This window comes from Tiliqua scincoides, chromosome 4 (genome assembly GCF_035046505.1).
Source record: "Tiliqua scincoides isolate rTilSci1 chromosome 4, rTilSci1.hap2, whole genome shotgun sequence".
NCBI lineage: Eukaryota > Metazoa > Chordata > Lepidosauria > Squamata > Scincidae > Tiliqua > Tiliqua scincoides.
In genome coordinates, this window is record NC_089824.1 from 67,212,092 (window position 1) to 67,239,284 (window position 27,193).

The 27,193-nt window shown below is 43.6% G+C and overlaps 1 long non-coding RNA gene across 3 annotated transcripts; it reads left to right on the top strand.

Annotated features, from left to right (window-relative positions):
* Window positions 1-9,064: 9,064 nt before the first annotated feature.
* Window positions 9,065-23,713, top strand: LOC136649702 (uncharacterized). 3 transcript variants are annotated; one of them, XR_010794427.1, is made up of 5 exons: window positions 9,065-9,257; window positions 10,379-10,443; window positions 13,614-13,698; window positions 17,980-18,251; window positions 23,294-23,713. It is a non-coding gene; the product is annotated as an uncharacterized lncRNA (long non-coding RNA). The 3 variants fall into 3 exon arrangements; XR_010794426.1 differs by lacking the exon at window positions 23,294-23,713 and adding an exon at window positions 19,246-22,675; XR_010794425.1 differs by lacking the exon at window positions 23,294-23,713 and having other exon boundaries at window positions 17,980-22,675.
* Window positions 23,714-27,193: the final 3,480 nt, after the last annotated feature.

Below are 27,193 nucleotides of genomic sequence, written 5' to 3' on the forward strand. Positions count from 1 at the left end.
ATGAAAGGGGCGGGGGTGGAATTTTATTAAATCCAGTATCAAACACAAAAATGAACACTAGTTCTCGCAGCGGAAATACAATGAAAAGTCGTCTCCCCCCAAAAGTTGGCAGATTAGGAACTTCCAAAAGGAAGCCACAATACCAGGGGACAAATACACTGCATTCAAGGTAAATATGTACATAACATACTACACTACATATTTCCACTCTATTGTTCCCGGCCTGCCCCCCAAAGCCCCCACCACTTACAGATGACAACCATAAAGGACAGCAAAAACTACAAAGAGCCATGTGGCACTTCTCAGCCTAACTTCTAATACAATTTCAGCATGAACTTTCATGGATGGCGAGTCCACTTCAACAGATGCACAAAGTGAACTTCATTTCATGAGTGCCATTCACGCATTTCACTTCAAGCATCTCTGGAAGTGGATGGCAGTCCACAAACGATTGTACTAAGGTAACTTGGTTAATCTCCACAGTGCTACAAAGACCCTATGCCTTCCCACCTTGTCGATGACAGGGGAGGTAAGATGACAAGGGAGGCAGGAGGAGGTGATGGGAGGGTGGAACGGAGATGAGGTGGGGCAGGGCAGGGAGGAGCAAGGGGGTGGATTGGGTCCTAGGAGGGAGTGGGATCGGTGGCACCTGGCCTAACCTTGCAGCATGAGTCAACACAGACCTAAGCCAGAAAAATAGCTGACATTGGTCCAAGTAGACCAACCAGTGCATCAGAGGTTTACCTACAGGAAACCTCCTGGACTGCCCCCCATAGGACACAGCAGTCACCATTTTGGTGCCACTGAAGCAACATGTGGTGGAGGGAATAGGATTGGGCCCATTGTTATTTCTGCTGCAGCGAGCAAACGTGGCCACCCCCTGGCAGTTCATAAAGGACAGAATTTGGGGAAAAGTTTCATTGAACTTGAAACTGGAAGTGGGAAAACTTGAAAACAAAGTGCTGGTCAGCAAAGGTACAGAAAAAGAGAACATGAATTCTTAATAAAAAATGCAGTTGCCCTTTCAATATCTGTGGCATTTCCTTCCAATATGTAAAAATTGGCCTACAAGAGAATGGGGCGGGGGGGGGGCTATGTAAGGGAGAAGTTTTCCATGTTCAGAGAAATCATGCTAGAAATTAAAATACTCGTTCATTAGTTTACTGGAGGATAACATGATACACAGCATAATATGAACAAGGTCTGAAAGATGAAAGGAAAGAAGATAAGAAGGCCTCTAAGCTTTGAGATGAGAAGAAAAATCTAGATATTATGTACAAAGAAGCATTAAGTACCCTCAAGGCAAATCTCCAATATATTTTGGAGATTCAAGAATGCATCAAGAATGAAGTACTTAAATGTACGAATTCCTAAGACCACAGGGAGGATTTGATTTTAAATATGTCTAAATTACACTTTAAAAAATAGAGAGAGCCATACATATTTTCTTAGATTTGGTAACCTCAGAATTACATCGTAGGGTAATTAGCTAGGGTGTCAGGGACTAAGCCAAAAACAACAGTTAGGGATTAAAAAACTCCAACAGATTTAATGGGATTAAAATCTAAATCATTTGATTGATTTAAAGGATTTCCATAAATTTTCTACTTGTATTAGTAGCTTTCCTCTAAAATTAGATTTAGATAAAAATCTAGCATTGAGATGAATGCTTGGTTTAAAAAGTCATTCCGTCATTTAAATTCAACTTGCTAAGAGCTATGATTTTTTTTTTTTTAATCTCAACATTTTAGGGAAAGAAATTTACAGCCCAGTCCTATCCAGGGCTTATGCTAAGACCTGAACCAACAGTGGGAAAGCATCTCTGCCACTTGTCAGGCTACAGCCCCAAACAGCTGGAGCCGCATGTGGGGGACAGGAGGTACTAGGTGGATCAGAGAAGGGAGTGACCTGGGCCAGAGTGGTTCAGGTGCAGTTCAGGGGAGATAGATCCATGGTTGCTATGACATCCATGAAATCCTGAGCCGCTCTTGACCTGGAAGCCTTGGCACAGCTACTGAAATCCTTCCGGACTAATAAGCCAAGGAACTCCAGCACCACAGCCCAAATCATTGTTCAGAAATTTAGCTAGTTCAAAATACAAATTCAAAACTGCTAACAGGAACCAAGTAATGGGAGTATATCTCACCAGTCCATGAACATCTGTGCTGACTCCCAATTGTGTTTCCTGGCACAATTCAAAATGTTGAACTTCTTCACGGTTGGAGGTTTGGGTACGTGAAGATTTGCCTGCTACAACATGAACCTTGAAGTCATCTTTGGTCAGAGGTCTTCCTCCAGATCCCCCCATGAAAACACACCTTAATAAGGGCAAATATTACACTTCCCATTAAATGTGAGAAGCAGAGATTTGATCCCAGAGATCCCAGAGATTTGATCCCAGAGATTTGATTTCCAATAAGGTAAATTGGTTAAACAATAAATATTTGCCTTTTGTCATATTTATGTTGCTTCTGTCATCTCAGCAGCAAGCTTCAACAATGTTTGCTAGCTGAGTGTACAGTAGACACCATTCTGGACAGCAGCTGAATTTCTGTTGGACAGAAGTAGCCAGTCTTTTCTACGGTTTCAGTAGAATTACACCTCTGGGGGAATCTCGCATCTGAGCCTATTGTGCATCCACACAATAAAAACAAAAATCCTATTAGAGCAGCTCCTTCCTCTCACTCAATTTCATTCCCACATAGAAAAATAAATAAGCTCTTTGTTCCCAATGTGAACTCGCAGGTGAAAGATCTCTGCCACTCAGACGCCCCCATTTTTCCTCTTTGAGATCCTCAATTCCAAAAGTGTAAATTGGACTGTCAGTGACCCACCTGTACTCTCTGCTGGACCACGGTAAGCTAGAGCTGCTCTGCTGCAGATGTATTAACTGTCTTCATTAAGGACGGTATCACATTAATAGTTAATACTGTATTATGTTAGCTTATCAGTTCTTTCTAGAGAATATTTCTACCTTGTAATGTTTAAGAGAAAACAAACAGTAGGCAAGCTGCACTTTGAGGAACAGGCACTTGATTTAGCACAAACATTTTTTCAGGCTTTTGTTCAAATTTCATTGTCCACTGTACTGGCTGCAAACACCTGTTCCCACACCCCAAAGAGTCAAGCTACAAGATATGTTAAGTATGTGCTTGATACGGTCATTCTTATTTAAGTAAACAGGTCCTGGAAAAACTCCATTTCCATTTCCATTTCAGGCGTAAACAGGTCTCCATTCAAAATTGAAATGTTATCCATGCATTAATTAAAGAAGGGAAACAAACGACATGGCTCATAAACAAAAAAACTGGCCTTCCTGGCCTTTGGATTAGCTCTTATACAATGGCGTCGCTAGGGAGTGCGGGCTACGCCGGGTGACATGCCCGAGGGCGTGACACCACTACCGGCCAATATTTTTTAAATCTTGGTATTTTGAATAATACCATCATGTTATTTATCATTCGATGTGTAATCTCCTGCAGAATGCAATGAAATAAGCCATGTTGAAATATCTCTATTCTATAAAATAAAGTTATAGCTGAAAAACCAGCAGGGGCAGAGCGATGGCGCATCACTACGCCCACTGCCCAAGGTCCTTTGCCCAAGGTGTCTAGGCAGGCACCTAGTAAACACGACATGTATATCCCCTGCATGCCTGGCATTAAAGGAAATAAACACAAATGAAACATTGACCACATAACAATGATTGCAGGGTTTTTATAAAGTAAGGGTGCAATCCTAACCCCCAATGTCAGTGCTTTCCAGCACTGACATAAGGGTAATGCAGCTCTGAGGTAAAGGAACAAACATTCCCTTACTTTGAGGAGGCCTCCGTGAGTTGGCCTTCCCAACTGCAGGAAGCAGCACATGTCCTAGTGGCTGGAAAGCACTGACATAAGGGGTTAGGATTCCGCCCTAATTTTGTTAACAAAGAGGTTACAAACAATGATGGCACTATTGCCAAAATATTTAGGGCAGTTTTTAATACAGATGATACACTGTTAAACAGTAGAGAACCAAGCATCAGAGGACAGGAACAGCATTACTCAAAGGCAAACAATTTCATGACTGTGCCTTGGCTTGTCCTTCCAAAGTAATCTAGGTTCTTTCCTGCTGCATTGCCATATATATAACCGACCATCTCAATGGTTTGGCTGTGATAAAGCTACCTCAAGCACAAATCTCGTATCACTTATAAAGGCTTTTCTTTAATCTTCTGAGAAGAATGCACTTCTTCAAAGGAGAAAGCTCATCTTAAAAAAAAAAATGATGTTCTAACATTACAGCTCCTGAACACAATCACCAACTCAAGTCTTCATTGGAATGTGCGTGAAATTGTAGAAAGAACAGCAATCACACATCTTAGAAAATATATTTTCACTTGCTTTTAGGCTGAATTCTTGTATCCAAGCCCATGTATGTGAGGAAATCTGTAATGAGATGCTCACACAATGCACACACACACACACACAAAGACAAGCAGTGAAAATGACACTGCTTGAAAGAGGCCTGTGATTAATAGTAGTAAAACATCATAGTAGTTTTTCCTCATTATTTCAAGTTTCATGGATGTCACACACACACACACACACACACACACATACCCCAGTGGCATAAGTTTAGGCCTAAAAGAGGCAGGGATAATATTACTGAGTTTCATTTATACACCTCAAAATGAAAATTAACTTCACAGATGTAATTCCCTTTTACTATCTCCCAACGTGATCACAGAAGAATGAAATATTTAGATCATAAGTCCCTCCACAGACATGTTCTAAATTATAATGCCCACATCCCAAAGACTGGAGACTAGCTCGCTTGATTGAGGCTGCAATCCTATACACTCTTTCCTGGGAATAAGCCACACTGAATACAGTGGAATGACTTCTGAGTAGACATGCTTGTAGATTGTGCCATAAACCAAGAAGTATGTATAGTAGTGAGTCTATAAAAAACAAACTACGTATAAGAGGGTTCGAAGTCACAGACAGCACCAGAAAAATAAATAAATAAATAAATAAATAAATAAATAAATAAAGTGGACAAACAGAGTACAAAGTATTTTCTGAGGGAGCAAATGCCATTCCCACATTAAAGTTTTCCACATAGTAACATCTCTATATTTCAGATTCTTGTGCTGAGGCTGTGGTCCTATACACATTTTCCTGGGAATAAGTCCCACTGAATTTGACAAAATTTATTACAGAGGAGACGTGCATAGGATTGTGCTGAGAATGTCCTACCTTTAAGTTCATATATTTGTGCTGGGAGTGTCCTACCTTTAAGTTCATATATTTTACAGTAACATTCTCAGGTGAGATGCTTCTAAAATAATTGGTCATAGATTCTGTTACATGCAAGTCTTTTCTTCTGACAAGAAGGCGAAGCTTTTCCCAACATGGAGGTGCAAATGACTGAACCGGCTGAATTTCAGTGGCTGAATTTCTGTGGTGTGCCTATTAAACACTCTGACATCTCCAGCAGAATAAAGGTGGAAACCAGAGCTAATCAATTATATTGCAGCTACCTTGAGGCGCAGTTCAGTGAAACAATCCAGATGGCTCTGGTAGTTGAGTCAATCGTTGGATTCAAAATAGTACATTAAACTCAAGATACTGCACTGAGAAAAAGAAAAAGGAGGTAGTCTTGAGGTGAAGAAGAAAAGAAGTTTAAGCATGCATTGAGAAGGTGAATGCAAATTCAGCTAGATACAAAATCAATGCTTTTAGACTATGCAGGTCGTACCTCATTATCGACTGGGGTTCGAACCTGGGGGGAATCTATGGATACCAAATCAGTGGTAAAAAAGCTTTAAAGACCCACTTCTAGATTTCTTGTTCCTCCAACGCATTGTTATAGACACTATACCACATTCAGGCAGTAGATGGGGTGAATAATGGAATCTAATGGAATGAAATCATTCCATTAGGTTCCATTATTCACCCCATCTAGTGGCTCAGTGCAGTATAGCATCTGTACCAAAGCATTGGCAGGGGAAGACAATGGAGGAGGAAGAAACTGCAAGGAGTCTTTAAGGCTATCTTTAACCCCAAGAAGCTTGCAACTGATGTAGTTTAACAGTGTGAAGATAGGTAATTGGATTTTGATCCTTTTTTTCTTGTTACAAGGCTTTTAAAGGTAGACCCCAGTATTAGTGGTGAGCCAAATCAATGGATGCCAAATCAGTGGATACTGAGGTCCCACCTGTATTTAACTTACAGCCCAAATCTAACTACATTCCCTCACAGTGATGCAGTGACACCAGCCTGGGCAATGTTGCATCCCACCAGGGATTTTCAGCTACTGGAGGTCTCCTTGGAGCAATGAAACATTTGTCCCCTTGCCCTGGGGTAAGCCCCAGATGCCCCTATGGGTCAACACAGACCTGCAACAGCAATATCACTGGTGCAAGTCTGAGTTGATCCATGCAGGTGGATCAGGCCCATGAAAGGGGTTAGGATTTGGCAGGTGCCACTGCTGAACACACCCCTTGCACAAGATTTACCTGTTCCATCAGGCTCTGTCACTCCTCTGGTGCATGTGGGAGGGTTCAGACTTTCATGCAGGAATGGAAACATTTGAACACTTAACATGAGTTCCATCGCTGCTTCTTTTCAATGGGATTGGACTGTTTGAATAACTTCCTTGTGAGGACAGTTATTTACCTTGACAGCAGTTGGGCCATTTCACTCCTTTGCCCATCTGCTTAAAACTCACACATGCTTCGTTCTCTATTCCTTTCCTCAAGCAGGAAAATGCCAATAAGTTTTTGAAGAAATCATTCAGCTTCTTCTGAGCTGATACATCATTTGCTACTTTCTGCCTGAATCCTAGAAGGCCTTGGAAGAGCTGTCCGGCTGGGACTCAAGCAGAATGTACCAAATAGTTTATCAGCAAAGGAGGTGAACCACTTGTTCATAAAACTGTTTCATATGTTCTGCCAGGGTCCTGCAATTCGGCCAGTAACCAAGACAAGCAGTATAGCTGGAACTTTTACTCACCCACGGTTCTGTGCCTACTGGTGGCAGGGAAGCAAAAAGTGGGGCAAGACAGACTTGGTACCATAACAGCCAGTGGCATCGCTAGGGGGGTGTGGGCCGCACCGGGTGACACGCTTTGGGGGGGTAACGCGCCCGGGGGGGGGTGACGAGCTAGAATCGCACCTTTACGAGCTGCCATGTCATGCCATGCACCGTTGGATGTGTAACTACCACAGGAACACATTGCAAAAAAACCCTGTTCAGATCACTCCTTTCCTTCAAAGGTTATGGCCAAAAAACCGGAAGGAAAAAATGCATGGAGCCCTATGGAAAGTGAAAGTGAGCCATATCCTGTGTTTACTCATGAGTAGGCATGCTTGCTTAGTGCGTCAGAAAGGGCAGGCTGAGAGGACTCCAACGACACCAGAATGGTCCCGATCCAGTAAATGCAGCCCCCCAAAAACACCCAAGAAGGAGGTACCTATTCAGCCCCATGGAAAACAAGCAAAACCACGTGGCTGCATTTACTCACGAGTAGGCACACTTGCCTTAGTCCGTCAGAAAGTGCAGGCTGAGAGGACTCCAACAGCATCAGAATGGTCCTGTTTCAATGAGTACAGCCCCCAAAAACACCTGAGGAGGAGATCCCTCCCCACAGCTGTGAGTGTATGGAGCCCTAAGGGAAGCAAAGCAGCCTCACGTAGTGTTTAGTTGTGAGTAGGCAGATGTGCCTTGGCTGGTGGTCAGGCCAGGCAAAGAATGTGAGGACACCAGAATGGTCCCGATCCGATGGGACTGGAGTGCAACAGAAGCCCCAGAAGGCAGCCTTTCCCCCCCCCCCTCCACTAGAAAGGACCAACAAAGAGGCTTGAACTCCTAAGGGGAAAGTTTTCTATTTTGCATTTGCAAAGTTTCCCTCATAGCCCAATCCTACCCACACTTTTCTGGGAGTAAGCCCAACTGACTCTAATGGGACTTACTTCTGAGTAGACATGCATAGGATTGGGCTCTGAGGCTGGCCTCCTATACCCACTTTCCTGGGAGTAAGCCCCATTGACTCTAATGGGACTTTCTTCTGAGTAGACAGGCATAGGATTGGGCTCTCAGACTTGTAAAGCCAGGTGGGTCTTTGTATTGATGGGCTTGAAATAGAAGAACTTTCAACTGGGCACTGGGGAGGGCTGAAGATCTCACTGATTCTTGGGGGGGGGGGAGGTTATTGCAGGCAGACTACAGAGAAAATTCACTTGCTGGAACAGGGCTGGCTCTCCCTTATTTAATTATTTCTTTCATTTTAATTTAATTATTTATAATTTTTATTTTAATTTGCTTGATGATGTCACTTCTGGCCATGACATCACTTCCAATGGGTCCTGGACAGACTGTCATTCTAAAAAGTGGGTCCCAGCACTAGAAGTATGAGAACTGCTGCAATAAGGTGTTAGTAAGTTGACACGGGTGTGTGTGTGTGTCTCCACAAGTTTTCAAAATCACTAAAATCAAAGTTTAGAGGAATAATAGCATCATGTTATATATCAATCAATGCATAATTTCATGCAGATTGCAATGAAACAAACCACATTGAAATATCTGTGTTCTATCAAAAGGTATTGCCAAAAAACCAGTGGGAGCAGGGCAATGGTACATCACCACGCCCACCACCTGGGGTGTTGCCCCACCCACTGCATGGGGTGACGTGCAGGCCTCCCGCACCAGGTGACGCAACTGATAACAGCCACCAAGTGTGAATGGCGACAGTAACTTGGGATATTGCCAATATTACTAGATCTAAATGCAATTCAGATGTCATTGTACTGCTAAGGTGCATGTCATGCCCACTTCATAAAAAAAAAGGAATAAATCTTATTAAAATTTTAGCCATACATCTCCACGACCATTCTTCACTGTTTCCTTATCATATCACATGGGACAAAACTGTGGGACCATTCAAATCAATTGTAGATTGACCATTTAATGGAATTTGGATGCAATGTTGCCTATAGGACTCTGGAGGGCAGTGTACTGTCCAGTCATCTGACACCATCTTCCTGTTCCTCTCTGTGGTTCCTGCAGGAGGAGTAGTCCTTAACTCTATTTCCTTCCTCCCTCCTTCTCACACATTCTCTCTTTCTCTCCAGACACCAAAGGAGGTGTGTTACTGGAGTTCCTTGTTCGCAGACCCATCTTCACACTTGCACACAAAGGAAAAAAATTATAGGGTTTCTTGTTCTTACATTTTAGGGCCTCTGCTCCTAATCAGAAAATCTACCATGAACTGTAAGTATTTCTTATGAAACCTTAACCAATCCTCCCCTCCATGCGTGGGTGTTTTTTAAATACCAGATAGCTTGGGTGGTGGGAGATACCTTTTACCATTGGAAGGCGTGCTTTCACTGATGACTCTGCTACTTTCCCCCTCTCCCTTCCAATACCATTACCTTGTATGGGGGGACGATTGGTGATGGGGCCCTATGATGGTGACCCAGGCAGAAAAAAGTCTACCCTAATCTTCCCAAAGACATTGTGTCTTTTAAAGGTATGGATACAGCATAACAATATTCCTTTTATATTTTCTCTTGGAATATTTATGACACCATCCATTATCGAATCCATATCATCTTGCCTCAGACTAAATGGCAATAATTGGACTTCCGTGCCAGTTTTAAGTGTCAGCCTGGCACTTTTGACTTATTGATGGATCGACTATGCAAATGGTGCTCTCCGGAATAAAAGGAGAATGTGTAATGATGAAGCTAAACGGAATCTTTTTATAACTTCAAGCTGCCTAAGGCACTGGTAGCTCTTGTCATCTGTCACTCTTGGGACAGGCATTACCAAGAACATTGCGCCACTATACATTCTGAACATGTCAAGGAGAAGTAGGAGGTGAAAGCAGGCAGGCTTCAAATTCATCTGCATTAATCACTGTGATTTTTGAGTAAAACAAGCAGCAGAACAGAAGAAATTAAAGGGTAATAGCTCTGTTAAAGCAACTAGCACCGATGCCTTTAACCTCTTAAATGCTCATGGGAAGCGAAGTGTTTCTTTTTCCCAAAGCTACATTAGGCAATACACTAATGAAGCTGTAGGGTTAGAGTCTGGCACAGCAGGATCTCAGCTTGTAGCCATACTGCATAGAGAAAAATGAGAGCTGGGAAGAGGGAAAAATAAGCAGGATGCAGCCAACTAGATAAATGTGGTTTTATGGCATGTGTATATCTGTAGTACTAGAATTTTATTAAACCATAGTCCAGGCAATAGAATAACCAAAGGGAGAGACAAACAGGGTCAACCCTTGCACTGTCCGCTTGCTCTTCTACCACTGCCATCTCTACCTGTCTCCCCACCAACAGGGCAGGCTTCTTCTCCCACACTTCCTTCTCTCTTTCTCTTCCCAGCATGCTCAGTGTGAGAGCTCCCTGCCCAGTCTCCTACAGAGGCTTGTCTCTAAGCCCAAGAGCAGGTAAGGTGAGGGGAGGTATCCTCTGGCCTATGTCCTTGGCCAAAGGGGCATTTGGAAATTTTTTACTGTTATTGTCAGCTGCTCATTTTACACAATAGTATATTGGCTGCTAAGGGTGTGTTGGGAGTCAGTAAGTTTGCCACAGGGCTGGCATTGGTGCTGGCTACAAGCATGGCCATGCCCCCCAAGAGCTCGTGGCAGGTAGTCATCCCATCCTTTTGGGGGAAAAAGGAGTCTTTTCAGGGATGCCCAGGCCGCTCTTGGCTATGACACCAGCACACCATATCCACTACATTGAGTGGTTCAACTCTGTGGTCATTGCACCAGTGCTCTGGGTCACCATCCCCATGATGGACATGTCATCAATTAAAACAGTTGATTGACACCTGAGAGCCAGGGCAGCCTTTAGCCCAGCAAGCTTCCAAGACCTCAGAAAGGGGAGGGATCTTTCTGTTCACTCCTGCATCACTACTGCATTCAGGGCCAGGGCCTGGACACAATCTCAAATGTGGGGGGAGGGCACAAGTGGATGCCTAGAACGAGGTTGGCCATGATCTCACTGGACTTGACCCTGCCCTGCATTCCAATCACACTGGAATCAAATGCAAGTGGGATGAGTGGTGAGGAGATAGGGCTTCCTCTTGTTCCCCCAGCCCAGCAATGGGGAGCTGCATCCCCCTACCCAAGCACCAGTGTGGATCCCCAACTGGTTCTGCAGCCTCTTCCACCAGGAACCTCTGCCAGTGTGGCATATAATGGGATAGTGAGCCTGTTGGCATTGGGGTGAAGGGCCTGCAGGCATGTACACCTACATTTCACGCCTGTGCTGTTTCCCTCTCCCAATTAACCCACCAACTATGGATCCAGTGGTGGCTGGTGGTGCAACCTTTTCTGTATACATGGACATGTACATACAAAAACACTTATGCCTGTGCATGCATAGGATGATAACTTGAAACAAGACAACTACCAACCAAAGAGAAAGAAATCAGAGAGAAGATATTACAGAATCATTTTCTTCATATGTACCATAGATACTCGAGTATAAATCAATCTCACATATGTCAAGGACAGGGTTTGAGCCAAAAATCAATGAATTTCCTATGACTCTCGGATAAGTTGGGGGGATTAAACTTAGGGGGGCTGTCTGACTATAGTTTTGTCTGATTTTACCCAAGGCGAGATCCTGAAAAATACCCTACCAGTAGTTGTTACCTAAGAACTGTACAGTCTTGATTTAAAATGTTGTAAAACATCCCAAGATACATTTTTATTCATTAACATTTTTAATTCTAGTCTTCACAACTTTTGTGTAAACACTATCAGAGTAAGTGCACTGCAAATGACAAAACAGTAGAACCATTAATCAAATCCTCCTTTTAAGGTGCCTGGCTCTATATATAATATACAACATAGAACACATAACTGGGAGTGTGCAATTCAGTTCACAGTGGAGAGACAAGCAAAAAGAAATTAACATGAGCAAGTGCAGCTGCACATAGCTGTAACCCTATTTACACAGAAGTAGACCCATTGCTTTCCATGGGTGTTAGTCTCAAATAATTGGTGCACTGAATTCTAACCTGGGACTTGGTTTCAGACGGAAAAGAGGATTACATCCTGGTGTTTAAAAAACCAGATGTCTGCCAAACATTTGCAAAATGGAACGAGGCTGCAGAAGGGCAGTGGCATCACTAGAGTTTGCATCACCCGGTGCGGGAGGCAGGCGTGTCACCCCCATGCAGTGGGCAGGGCAACACTCCAGGTGGTGGGTGTGGTGATCTACCATCGCTCTGCCCCCACTGGTTTTTTGGCTCTACCTTTTGATAGAATAAAGATATTTCAACGCAGTTTGTTTCATTGCATTCTGCATGAAATTACATGTTGATTGATGTATAACATGATGGTATTATTTTTACAAACTGTGATTTTAGTGATTTTGGTCATTAGTGGCATCACCTCCCCCCAGGGTGTCAACTTACTAACATCTTATTGGAGCAGTTCTCAGACTTTTAGCACTGGGACCCACTTTTAGAAGGACAATCTTTTTAGAATGACAGAACCCATCACAAAGCAAATTAAAATAAATAATTAAAGTAAAACAAATAATTAAATAAGGGGAAGCCAACCCTGTTCCACCAAGTGAATTTTCTATGTAGCCTGCCTGCAATAACACCCCCCCCCCCAAAGAATCAGTAAGATTTTCACCCCTACCCAGTACCCAGTTCAATTTAAGTTTTTATATTTCAAGCATATCACTATCAGGACCCACCTGGCTTTACAAGTCTGAGAGCCCAAGCCTATGCCTGTCTACTCAGAATTAAGTCCCATTATAGTCAGTGGGGCTTACTCCCAGGAAAGTGGATAGAATTGCAACCTAAAACAGAAAAAGATTCACCTGTCAAGCCTCTGTTTCATTCTTTTTATTGGGGGGGGGGCTGCCTTCTGGAGCATTTGTTGAGTTCCAGTTGCATCAAATCAGGACCATTCTGGTGGCCTCACATTTCCCTTTGCCTGACCTGCCCAGGAGCAAAGGCATGTTTGCTTACTCACAAGTAAATGCAACCATGTGGCTTCGTTTCGCTTTCCATGGGGCTCAATACATTCGCCAGCTTGGAGGGAAGGACCTCATTCTCAGATGTTTATGGGGGGCTACATTCATTGGATCAGGACCATTCTGGTGTCGTTGGATTCCTCTCAGCCTGCCCTTTCCAGTGGACTAAGGCAAGTTTGCCTATTCACAAATAAACGCGCCATACGGCTTGGTTTCACTTTCCATAGGGCTCAAAGCATTTTTTGTTCTCCGGTTCTTTGGTCATAACTTTTTGATAGAAAGGAGATATTTCACTCTGGTTTTTTGCATTGCGTTCCGCTGGAAATTCCACATCCAACGGTATATAACATGATGGGGTTACTCCTAACCACCGCGATTTTAGTGCTTCACCTCCCCAGTGCGCATCACCCCCGGTGTGGCCTGCACCCCCCTAGCAATGCCACTGCAGAAGGGTCTGCTAAAGAGAACGTGGCTTGCTTGATTTCAGTGGAAGCCTTCAGCTCTGCCTTACTTTTTTTTCTCAGGAGGAGAATAAAAGGTTAACTTTGGCTGCAGCTTCTAGCCTTATTGCCTTGGGGACAAATAGCCCTCTAATTATTTCTGCATTGTCTTCTAGCAGTGCTACCCCCTGAGTGACCTCAAAGATAAGGCGAGGTGAAGATCTAAGCTTGATTTATTGGCAGAAATTTCTCGCCCTATAGGTGAGTATCTATGGCAAGTTCTTATTATCTCCTTAGGCCAGGGGTGTCCCAACATTTTGGCAGGAGGGCCACATCATCAATCCAATACTGTGTCCAGGGACCAAATTAATTTACATTTCAAATTTGAATAAATTTACATAAATGAATATATTAGAAATGGAACTTATATGAATGAAATAAGGTCTTGCAGTAGCTCAAGGCCTATAAAAGGCCTTGCACAAAGCAAGGCTAGCCTTTCCTTCACTGCCACTGCTGCATCATAGACGTGAAACAGGAAGTAGTAGAGGGAGCCCTTGTCCCACAGTTCCGGTGAGAAGTCGAACAGTCGTCCTCTTGCTGACAGCAGTTGCGTTGGGCCACCATGGGCTCCAAAAAGTCTCTGGAGGGCCAGAGACTCATTGGAGACTGGGGGCTCCCTGAGGGCCTGATTGAGAGCCCCTGAGGGCTGCAAGTGGCCCCCGGGCTGGGTACCCCTGCCTTAGGCTTTAAGCCAGAGTTGTTCATATTACATATACAGAGCTGATATTCACAAATTGAAACCTATATGTTTGCGTCTATGCCCTTCATAATAACACCGTACATGCAGGAAATCTGACGTCCTTCATGTTCATTAATGTCATTAACAAGTCCTGCATACTCATAATCAACCTTGGACTGTAATACAAAAGATCGTCTAGTACTGCTAGCACAGCTAAGCACAGTCCATCAATGTCCTCTAAATAACCAAATAATATGAGAGAATGCATGAACAGAACATCCTGTTGTCACTTATACTACAGGTGATGAGGGTAATGAGGTCCTTATTGAGAAATTCTATGAATTACCCACTTGTTCAGCTATAGAGAGCACAATGAAAAACAAATAAACGTTCTAGATCAGTGGAGAAGTATAACTAAGGGATGAGGCTTATTTGAATTGGCAGCTCCTATCCTCTAAGCTGCAGCTAATCTGAAAGAAATGAGTCCATTATCATCACAGTTCAGAAAATATACCCAAGTTGCACACACAAATTATTTTTTTTCCACCAACATTTACTATCAATACAGATACCTCTGTTGCCACCAGGCTCACAAAGGAAGTAAGAAAATTATATATTTAAAATATAGAAATTGCCCTCCCCCAAACGAGGGCGCATTAGATATCGAGAATGTCTTGAAGACCTCAGAGCGTCTTGCTGCACAAGTTGTCATATTAGCAGCCCAATTCTAATCAACGCCGACGCAGCGGTGCAACTCAGGCCATGCATCAGGTGCTGCCAAGCAGCAGGCTGGCAATCCCTTCAAAGTAAGGGAACGTTCCTCCCTTACTGGAGCCCCAGCCTCCACTATGGGGCTACTTAGACCTGCACCAGCAAAATCGCTGGTGCAAGTCTGAGCTGCCTCGTGTTGGAAGATTGGGCTTGGGGGAGGGGGGAATGGGATATAGCACATGCCAGCTCTGCCGATCTTGACCCTCCCAGGACCCAATCCCTCACCCTGTTACACCCTGTTCTCGCCTTCATTCACCCCATTACACCCCTCCCTGCCTTTCCCCACCCCTGTGCTGCATGGAGCAACTCTTACCTGCCCCGACACATGTTGCTCCTTACATTGCCATGAGCAAACAGGCACAGGCCTTCTCACCAGCACCACTAACTCTTACACTGCACAGAGCGCTTTACGGCACTTTGGTGACAGCATGCTATCTTTAGGAGTGCAAGTAAGCCAGTGTGGGGGTGCAGTGGGAGGAACATGGCAGGAAGGGGTGCCAGGATCCTATCCCCATTCCCTTCTCTCTCCCTTACTCTCTTTAGACTTAAGCCAGTAAAATAGCTGGCACAGATCTAAGGAGGCCCATTGGGGAAAGCCCCTATGACTGATCCCCACCACAGGATGCAGTGTGTTCCATTGACATAGCAGCCTCAGCACTGGGGGAGTTAGGACTATGGCCTATGATAATCCTATCTTACCCATTCAGAAAATAGTCCCTTTAGATAATTATTCAAGTTGTTCCTTTAGTCCTTTAGTTCCTTTAGTGCATGGAGGCTGCTTAAAACAACAGTAATAGAGGCCCAGCAGAGGTGTATACCGCAAAGAAAGAAGGGTTCCACTAAATCCAGGAGGGTGCCCGCATGGCTAACCAGCCAAGTTAGATAGGCTGTGAAGGGCAAGGAAGCTTCCTTCCATAAATGGAAGTCTTGCCCTAATGAGGAGAATAAAAAGGAACATAAACTGTGGCAAAAGAAATGTAAGAAGGTGATACTGGAGGCCAAGCGAGACTATGAGGAACGCATGGCCAGCAACATTAAGGGGAATAATAAAAGCTTCTTCAAATATGTTAGAAGCAGGAAACCCGCCAGAGAAGCGGTTGGCCCTCTGGATGGTGAGGGAGGGAAAGAGAAGATAAAAGGAGACTTAGAGATGGCAGAGAAATTAAATGAGTTCTTTGCATCTGTCTTCACGGCAGAAGACCTTGGGCAGATACCGCTGCCCGAACGGCCCCTCCTGACCGAGGAGTTAAGTCAGATAGAGGTGAAAAGAGAAGATGTTTCAGACCTCATTGATAAATTAAAGATCAATAAGTCACCGGGCCCTGATGGCATCCACCCAAGGGTTATTAAGGAATTGAAGAATGAAGTTGCAGATCTCTTGACTAAGGTATGCAACTTGTCCCTCAAAATGGCCATGGTGCCAGAAGATTGGAGGATAGCAAATGTCACGCCTATTTTTAAAAAGAGAAAGAGGGGGGACCCGGGAAACTATAGGCCGGTCAGCCTAATATCCATACCGGGTAAGATGGTGGAATGCCTCATCAAAGATAGGATCTCAAAACACATAGATGAACAGGCCTTACTGAGGGAGTCAGCATGGCTTCTGTAAGGGTAAGTCTTGCCTCACGAACCTTATAGAATTCTTTGAAAAGGTCAACAGGCATGTGGATGTGGGAGAACCCATGGACATTATATATCTGGACTTTCAGAAGGCGTTTGACACGGTCCCTCACCAAAGGCTACTGAAAAAACTCCACAGTCAGGGAATTAGAGGACAGGTCCTCTCGTGGATTGAGAACTGGTTGGAGGCCAGGAAGCAGAGAGTGGGTGTCAATGGGCAATTCTCACAATGGAGAGAGGTGAAAAGCGGTGTGCCCCAAGGATCTGTCCTGGGACCGGTGCTTTTCAACATAAATGACCTGGAGACAGGGTCGAGCAGTGAAGTGGCAAAGTTTGCAGACGACACCAAACTTTTCCGAGTGGTGAAGACCAGAAGTGATTGTGAGGAGCTCCAGAAGGATCTCTCCAGACTGGCAGAATGGGCAGCAAAATGGCAGATGCGCTTCAGTGTCAGTAAGTGTAAAGTCATGCACATTGGGGCAAAAAATCAAAACTTTAGATATAGGCTGATGGGTTCTGAGCTGTCTGTGCCAGATCAGGAGAGAGATCTTGGGGTGGTGGTGGTGAGGTTGATGAAAGTGTCAACCCAATGTGCGGCGGCAGTGAAGAAGGCCAGTTCTATGCTTGGGATCATTAGGAAGGGTATTGAGAACAAAACGGCTAGTATTATAATGCCGTTGTACAAATCTATGGTAAGGCCACACCTGGAGTATTGTGTCCAGTTCTGGTTGCCGCATCTCAAAAAAGACATAGTGGAAATGGAAAAGGTGCAAAAGAGAGCGACTAAGATGATTACGGGGCTGGGGCACCTTCCTTATGAGGAAAGGCTACGGCGTTTGGGCCTCTTCAGCCTAGAAAAGAGACGCCTGAGGGGGGACATGATTGAGACATACAAAATTATGCAGGGAATGGACAGAGTGGATAGGGAGATGCTCTTTACACTCTCACATAATACCAGAACCAGGGGACATCCACTAAAATTGAGTGTTGGGCGGGTTAGGACAGACAAAAGAAAATATTTCTTTACTCAGCATGTGGTTGGTTTGTGGAACTCCTTGCCACATGATGTGGTGATGGCATCTAGCCTAGACGCCTTTAAAAGGGGATTGGACGAGTTTCTGGAGGAAAAATCCATTATGGGGTACAAGCCATGATGTGTATGCGCAACCTCCTGATTTTAGAAATGGGTTATGTCAGAATGCCAGATGTAGGGGAGGGCACCAGGATGAGGTGTCTTGTTATCTGGTGTGCTCCCTGGGGCATTTGGTGGGCCGCTGTGAGATACAGGAAGCTGGACTAGATGGGCCTATGGCCTGATCCAGTGGGCTGTTCTTATGTTCTTATGTTCCTCTAATGTTTTCCACATGTGGTTGTCTAGTCATTCTATGTGATCTGTTACTTTTGTTCTGCAGGTTCTCCTTTTCTGCAGTCTTGTGCATGCTAACTTTGGAATAAACCCCATGGAACTCAAAAGAGCCTACTTCTGGGTAGACACACATGGGATCCTGCTTTCAGTCTGGATGACTGCTGGGGGAATGTCAATCCAGTTATGATCATTCTTTGGTCCTTCACTGCATGCTGTCCAGCCCATTGGGTCACTGGGGCTCATGGCATGTTGGGCTAATGTGAGACCATCATCAGGTGATTAGTGGGCTGTGTCTGGATCTCCACAGAAATTGGTTAGGTAGGTATGTGTAAAAGCAGGGGTGCTGTTTGGCTTGTGGTGTGTTGGGCTGGCAGGGGCCTGTCATCATTGATTGGAGTTGGGCTCTCCATAAATAGCAGAGATGCCAGAGTCTCTGGAAGGATTGAAATGGTATTGAGTTGCCTGGGCTCTTGTTTTCCCCTCCCCCTCTGTGCTGGATAGGCATAACATATAACAGATGTTGCACCACTGTTCTGCTGAGGGAGCAATGACATCCACAGAAAATTTGCATAGGATTGCACTGTAAGTGTGCCTAATTGTGAGCTGGATAGTGGTTAGGATCTAAGCCCATATTCAGAAACATTGGCATGGAACTAGATAGGCATATTTCTCATATATTAATTATTGGTTTTTAACTTAGCTTTTGCCATTTAAGAACATAAGACAGATTGGACACTTCAGTGAACATAAGGCACTTCTGCCTGACTGGATCAAGCTAAAGCCATCTAATTCAGCATCAGGTTTCCCCACAGAGGGAAGTCTATAAGCAAGAAGAAAAGCATACCATCTCCCACTGTACCTCCTTTGCAACAGGTATTCAGGTATACTGCCGCTGAACCTGGAGGAAGTAATCCCCTTTTAAAGCCATCTAAACTTGTGGCCATCGCCACATCTTAGGACAAGGAATTCCATAAATTCATTAGGTACTGTGCAAAGAAGTATCCCTTTTTGTCCGTGCAAGCAAACTACTCTAATCCCCTGATCAGCCTGGTTGCCCACTTTTTATTAGTAGTATTACAAATATTGACATACCCCATTTCAACAACAAAGAAGTTCACAAAACAATTCCATAGCTAAAAGATACATAACAATACCTTTTCTAGCTCTGCAATTTCTGATTTGAGGCATGGTGACCAAAACTGTACACAGAAATCCGCACCATAGATTTGTACAAGGGCATTATAATACTAGCAGCCTTATTCTCAATCCCTATTCTAAAGATCCCTATTCTAAAGATTTCCCTTCTTCACAGTGGCCACAAACGGGGTTGACAATTTACAGAGTTTTCCATCAGGATCCCACCATCTCTCTCCTAATTAGTCTCCGACACCTCAGACGCCATCTTTGTGGATGACTTGTGATAATCAGTAAACAAGGTTCACAGATGCCTACTGCAAATGGAGATGACTTCTGAACCAGTGTGAGCCGCCTTTTGTAATCAATGGGAATAACCAAGGTCCTGCGGGATTAAAACTGCATAATGATGCTGTATCACGAATGTAAAACAGTATTACATTTTATGTTTCTGGGCATATCTCAGCTGCTTTGGAGTAGCAATACCAGATTAACGGCCCAGTCCTATCCAGGATTGGGCCAGCATGCACAGGGGTTTATGGCAGCAGAATAGAATTCCACTGCCATAAAATGACTTTCAGTTGCCATTTTGAGTGTACTGCCACAACAGGACGGCTCGCCCACAGCACAAGTATGCGCAAAAGAAGCAGGGCGGGTCGTCCTGGATGGGATGGAGGGTGGGAGGTGGACTTGGTACTGGCGGCACTCATGTGTGCTGATATCCTAACCCCATCTATCTCCCTTACTGCTCCCATTATCAGCTTTGGATTTTCACCTGCTAAACAGCAGGCGTGGATTCGAGGACATGGTGGCAGTAGAGGCTTTCATTTACCCCGAGGAGGCCTTTCTGACTGCCTCCCTCCCACTGATACAGCATGCACTCTGTTGGCGCAGCTGCATTGGCAGGGGGATTTGGCTAGGATTGATTGGGCTGAAACTCATTATGAAACCAATGCCTAGATGGATGGCACCATCTCTGGCCTGAGAGAGACCACGTTCAAATCTCTTTCCGCAACCTCCCCCCAAACTTTTCTTTGGGAAAAAGGGTCAAAGGAGGACACAAGAGGATGGCGCTAGATCCCCTATTTAATTCTGACGTCTGGCACTACCATAAGCAAGAAGACCTTTGCGCAAGTGGAAGCAAAAGAAGGTGGATCACCAGGATCAATGTGGGTGTTCTCTGGGATTTTCACAAGCAAATGTGACTTCCACTTTCCAAAGCCTGAAGTTAGAGACTCCCAAAACTTACTGAAAGTCCCTTCCAGGCATGCGTGACTAGGAAGATCCCTCTGGGTCACTACATCTCCAACAATTCCCCCCCCCCCCATTTAATTTTCCTTCATTTTTTCTACTTCCATTACTATGCAGTGTGGCTTCTTCCAGTGCCAGGCTTAACCCACAGCTCTTTTCTCACTGCCTGCTCTCATTGCTGATGAAATTTAGTGGCGTAGAAGCAATCTATAATGGCACAACGGGAAACCACAAGAGCCCCAAGGGAATGGATAAAACTACAGGAGATGCAATGAATAAGCGACCGTGTCTGAGTAGTTTGCCGCTCCGTGTTTACTTTAGTTACAATGATGGTGAAGCTACTGAATGCAGAAGAGTAGCTTTTTCCCCTCACAACTGTGAAGAAAACTCATCACTTGAGGGCTCATCCACTCACCTTGCTGCAAGGGTGAGTGCCAGGAGCAGGATTCTGGAAGAGCGATAGTAATTAGGATAGGGGCGGTATCCAGAGAGTCACATCAGGGTTTTGTTTTATTGCCCTTGTCAATAACCTCCTTGTCAACCTTTGCTGCCCCCACCACTCCTTTTCGTCCTTCCCTTGTTTATCTGTGTCTTAATTTGATCTCCTTTGTTTACCTTGTTTTAATATACTTTTTCTCTTTTTACTGGTGACGTGCCTAGGCTCAGTTCACTTGAGAGGGAGTGGGCTAACATATCTCCCAGACAACTCATGTCCTGCTACTGGATAATTTTAAACAGATTCTCCAGCTCCTGGGACTCCCTATCAACCTGGGAGCAAGGTTTTACCAAGGCAGACTCCTGTCTGGGCTTTGTGTGGTGGCAATGAACCACCTTCTCCCCAGTTCATTCCCAGTTTCCCTTGCAAAAGGAAGCAGAGATCAAAGAGGTGATCGCCAGACACTAACCACTAGGTAGTGCACTCAATCTGCCCACCATCCTCCCTTACAGATGACTAGCTAGCCTCTATGACGGTGGTTCCCAAACTCTGAGCCATTGCTCCCTATAGAGCCACAGAAACCAGTAGCCGAATCCTCACAAAAACACCATCACCCTTTACAATGTATAGGATTGTAACTTTAATGGGGAGCCACAGCCAATGGCCCAGTAGGTCAAGGAAGCCACCAGTTGATAAACGTTTGGGAAACATTGCTCTAGGGCAGGAGTCTCCAAACTTTTTGGCCAGGGGGTCGCATCAAATGTCTGGCATGGTTTGGAGGGCCAAAAAAAATTTAAATATAAAATTTATATAAATAAATTAGAGATGGAACTTAGATGTGTGAATAAATGAATAAATGGGCTCATTCATTCAATCTCTATAGCCCTTAGAACACCCTCCAGATGCAACCAGAGCACAGTTCTAGTCATGTTCAGCAAAGTGGGCCAGGGGCTTTCAGGGAACAAGAGGCTGGCCACAGGCCAGATAGAGGCTAGCCGCAGGCCGCATCTGGCCCCTGGGCCAAGATTTGGAGACCCCTGCTCTAGGGCATCCATGTGAACTACCCTCAAAGCCTGCCAACTTTCAATTGCCTCTTTTCTCTACCCATTAGATCAGTATCTCATAAATAAAGGAGTGACAAGGACTCTGTTTTCCCAGTGCAGCCTGTTAAGCTTGATGGGAAATGACAGCTAAAATGAAAACCAAGATGGTGACTTTGACCAGGACGTATATTGAGCACACACTGCTATAAAAAATACAGCAGTATCCATGTTCTCTAGTTCAGCTATTGTCCAGTACTATGTTCCTAAATTCATTATTGTGATAGGTCTCAATAGGGATTCATTGCTGGTCTTAACTTCTGCCAAGTGCACTGTGTAGATCTATGCCATTTCTGGTACACTGCACTGAACTAGACACAGTGCACGGAACTGCTATAGGTCAAACATACTGGTAGGAATTATTTTGTCTGATAAATAAAAATAAACTACAATCTACAAATAGTATCTGTCCTTATACGCATAAGGTAGAAGGTTCCTCCCTTCCTTAGTTAGCTCATGTCAGCTTACCAGGTTTCCTAATCACATAATCTCTTTGTTTAACCTAGTAGCAATGGAAAATGCAATGCATTAATGCTATAGTTGTGCAGGGAATGTGAGGAGAAATTAGAGGAAAAGATATTTTCTGTTTAAAGGCGACCAAAAAAGGATTGCGAGGTTATTTTGCAGTGTATTAATGCAAAGTGCAGAAAACTACTTTCACCCACAACACCCTATTCAAGCAACCTAAACACAATATAGCGACCTTTTCATTTCAAAATGTTAAAAAAGCTTAGGCGAACACGACATGTCTAATTCATATTGGTTTTCAACTGGAAAAAGTTTCAGTATGAACTACAAAGAAATAACCTATCGCTTGAAAATATTATCGTACCATGATATTTCTCTGAGAGGAAAATTTAAAAATAAAAATTGCATAATTGCTGTGGCCAAGAAATGACTGGATTCCTGGTTGGTTGGTTTTGTGTTGTTTTTTTTAAAGAATGATCTTACAGAATTTAATGATATTTTAAGATAGTAAAAGGCTGAAACTTTTATATCCAAATGCCTGTGTGATCATTCTCCAGTATATTAAGTAAAGAAAAGGAGAAAAAAAAACAGGAATATTGTTTTGCTTTCTTGCTACATTAGTGTGTTAAAGAAAGACACCATAAAAGCTGTTGTCACTCACTAGAACAAACAGAAAACTCTCAAAAGTGTTTGATAATAACTTGGGCATAAGTACCTAAAGCTTTTCATAGGCAAAGATTTTGGTGTTTTTTGTTGTTCTTTTTTAAAGTCCTTAATGAGATTATTGCAATTTAGTTGTTGAGGCTTTATTTGGTTGTCTATGGCCACAAGTCATGTGAAACAAGACAGGAAATTCTCATCTCAAATAGTACCAAACCATTCCTGCTCTCTGACCAATGCCATCTTCATGAATTCATTGAATGCTTTTGTTTTTCCTAAAGAGAATCTATCAGCATCATTCTGTCTTGCAGATGCAACTGCTGTGTGGGATAGGTTCACTTCTCGATCCTCTGCCTTGGTAAGGAACCTATGTATAATGGTAGAAAAAAAATGGTAGAGAAAAAAGAATAGCGATACCTTTGCACTTCAAGACTCTGAGAGCACAGGAGAGGAAGGTGGCACAGTTGGAAGCAAAACTGGAAGTTGAATGAATCCTATATTTACTCAGGGATCAGTTCTACTCAGGATGACAGAGGAATGTTGCATCTATGAAGAGGTGGTCAAGTGAATGGAGTACCCCAGATGTCAACACCCCATTTCCTTCCTTTCTTTCCCCACTGCCACAATGGACTACAGGATTTCAACTAACTCCACAGAAAATCATGACATACCATAGGGCATTATTTCCCAAACCGTGAGTCAGGACCCACCAGTGGGTTGCAATCGGATTTTTGGTGGGTTGCGAAAAGTTTTTAAAACTTTTTTTAAAACTTTGCAAGAACGCTTGCCCAGTTTGCAAAAAAAAAAAAAAAATTGTTAGCTGGAATGCTAACCTGTGTTATGAGACAATCTTCATACCCCCAGATTAAACTGTCACATTTTCCTATTTTCTCTAGTAATTGGCATGTTGTAGATCATGGGTGAACCCAGTTTCAGTTCTTTGTCCTGGAAGTTCCGAACTGCATGTCTTGCTCTCCAGTTCAGTCTTCTGAATACCAGGAATGACTGTAAAGATTTGGGGAGAACAATCCTTGAACTAAATTTCTGCAGAGAGTATAGCAAATATCTACACACACATACTATCTGTAAGGTCTCTAGCAGCCTCAGCAGCATAGGACCCTGATTATTAATTAATTAATAAAATTGTCGTTTTCTAGATCTCTCTCATCTCTCTCTCTCTCTCTATTTTTTTTATCCAGTGGGTCGCAATAGATTATCATTTTAAAAAGTGGGTCCCAGTGCTAAAATAGCGCAAATCTCCCCATGAAGATGTGTTGTATAGGGCTACATCATGCTGCAAAATTGAGCACTCATCACTAAAGGAATTGAGTTAAGCTCACACAAGTGTTGACTTTAGTAGTGGACCACTTTGGACCCTCACTCATCAGCCAAGGACAACAGAGTAAAGGACAGCAAATTACTAACACTTGTCAGAACTCTTATGGGTACACTGCAGTATAAGGAAACTGGGTACTGAACGGTCCTCCCTAATTCAACAAGCCTCAGCAGTTTCCCCCAGCCAGGGGACAAAGGTAAGTATATCTTGTGCAGAAGGCGGACTCCTATCAGCCAAAAAACACCAAATGCAGGTGAGCTCTCAGCAGACATCAGTGAAGAGCGCAGGGAGCAGCCTTCCCTATAAGGTGCTCAGTTACACAGCTGGAATTGAAGTCCCATGCACTGCCCACAACTCTTGACTGCACTTTATCTCTTGGAGCTCCAGAGCTCAGCCATTATGATGACATCATCACCTCGTGCTCCAGACACCAGTCACTGCACCTACATAGCCTCCGTGTGGCTCCACACGGTCACATAAAGAAAAGGAATCACAGCTACCATTGTTGGTAAATATCAGGCACTGCTCCCCTCTCCTTCTTCCACATGGGAGAGTGGTATCAGGGGAAGAACAGGATGTGGCGGGCCAGAATGCCAGACCAGGTAAAGGGGACAGGAAAGCAAGCTGTATAGAGACCCATGGGAATGGCCACAGAGGCCACAGGTACAAGCCACTCATGCCAACTGACCAGCTGCAGCCAGTCTGCTACCTGTGGCGTCCACATCACTGGGCTTTATAAGCAGGCTGGCCCTGTCAGTTGAACAGATGAGTAAATAAACATCCATAGGATTGCTCTTTAAATCCTTCAATGCTGAAATGCTTAGCATTCCTTTTCCATGCCCTTACCACCTGAGAATGGATTGGTATAATCTCTATTTGGCCACCTGAGATTCACTAAGCTTTTTTGTATGAAATGTTTATCCATAGCGATGCATCTGTTTATTTGACATAAAGTAAACTGCTAATGGATTGTTTTCAGTACAGAGAATTAGAACTTCATAAAAATCCTGTTAATAAAAAACTAAATTAGGCATAAACTTAATACATTGTGTCTGGAAAAATAGGAAAAGGTGACATCTTAGATACAGCAGCGCCCAAAAATAAAACAAGATAACAATGTTCTGATTCGGAGTTCACATTCCACTGGGATGTGCAGGGACTAGATTTTTAGATGTCTTCAAAGGTGGTTATTTACCTATTTTGATTGTTGGGTGTTGAGAGATAAACTGATAATTTTGGAATATATCAGCAGACAGCTCGACACAGCAGTAAAGATTTCCAATGGGCTTGCCTTATCTCACAAATCCTTGTTCAGCAGAACACCAGGTCAGATGTCCTCATTTAAAAAAAAACAAAAAAAACTTGCAGTTCCTATAGAGCATGTACTTATTTAAATGGCCAATATTTCTTTCTGAAAGGAGTTTTAATTAAAGCCAGGCCAAAACTATTCTCACAGTTTCATACAGCACAAAATTACCAGCGTTCTTCATCAATTCTGTAGCATTCCCACTCAAATTTTTTCCCCCCAATACTTTTCTGGGCCCAGTTGAGCCATAAGAAGTCCACCCGCTGTGAGGATAAACTTCATTGATGGGTGAAGTGGGGCTTTCTTGATGGCTGGGATACTATTCACCACAATACTGTCTCAGAAGCTGCACTATCTATTGCATTGATATAGCTTTTCATGGAAAAATAGGCAACCTGCTCAGAGGTGCAATCTTATATATGATAGAAAGTAATTAAAGTCATGCTATGAGCTGAAAGCCCCAACTTCACATTTCTGCTCCACCATGAGTTGAGCGCCATACTACAAGTTTCATTAAGCACATGCCTGAAGACGTTGTGCTTGTTTTTTGCCCCCTAACTAGCAGCTGTGGGTTGAAGAGGAGATCTCAATCTAGACTATGCCCACACCATGATCTTGGCCCAGATTGGGCCCTCTGTAGGTATTTGCTCCATGGTGAAAAATGGAGTTTCTGTCCTAGAGAAAATATTAGCTGTGGGGATTAGAACCATGAAAAGGAAAAATAATTAAAGTCCTCTTTAATTTGCAGCATTATGTAACAAATTAAGCAAATTGTGTAACAAATTAAGAATTAAAGCCCTCTTTAATTTGCATGATCCCCTCCCCCATGCTGCAGTCCTGATTCTGATTGTGTTGTGTGTGTGTCCCGTCCTCCAGCTACTACTTAGAGCAAAATTTAGAGGTGCCAAATATATGGCCCATGGGCCAGATATAGCCTAGAGAAGCTCTTTATCCACTCCATGTGATCATTAGGCTCTCCCATCACCACCCTTCCAGTAGTGCTGCTTCTGCCAAGGCCTCAGAAGGCAAGCAATGCTACAGAAAAAGGGGCAGACCAAGGGAAGTAAGAGAAGGAGGTGCCACCAAGGTCCTGGAAGAGCCAAATTATCATGTGGTCTGCTCTTTTAGCAGCGTCTGAGCTAGATCACAGGTTTCATTCTTGGAACCTTGCCAAGCTCATGGCTCCCAGTTAATTACAATTTTAAGAACTGGCTGTATGTGGAAGACCAGATGTCTGAATAAATATACAGGCCATTCATTGGCTCCTCTGCTTGTTATATTCTCCATTTTAAAATCTTTTACTTAGAGACAACAGTGCAGGAAAGAATCACAAAGAGGCAAAGATTTGGTTGCAGAAAAGATTCAGATAACTGTCATGTTAAACTCTGTACATTGTCGTTTTTGAGCAGGGGTGCTCACACTTTTTTGGCTCGAGAGCTACTTTGAAACCCAACAAAGCCCGGAGATCTACCAGAGTATTTTTTACAATGTTCGCGCCATCATAACATATAACATTAATGTGTACAATGTACGTTGGTGTACCTTGAGCCCCACTGAGTATAACAGGAC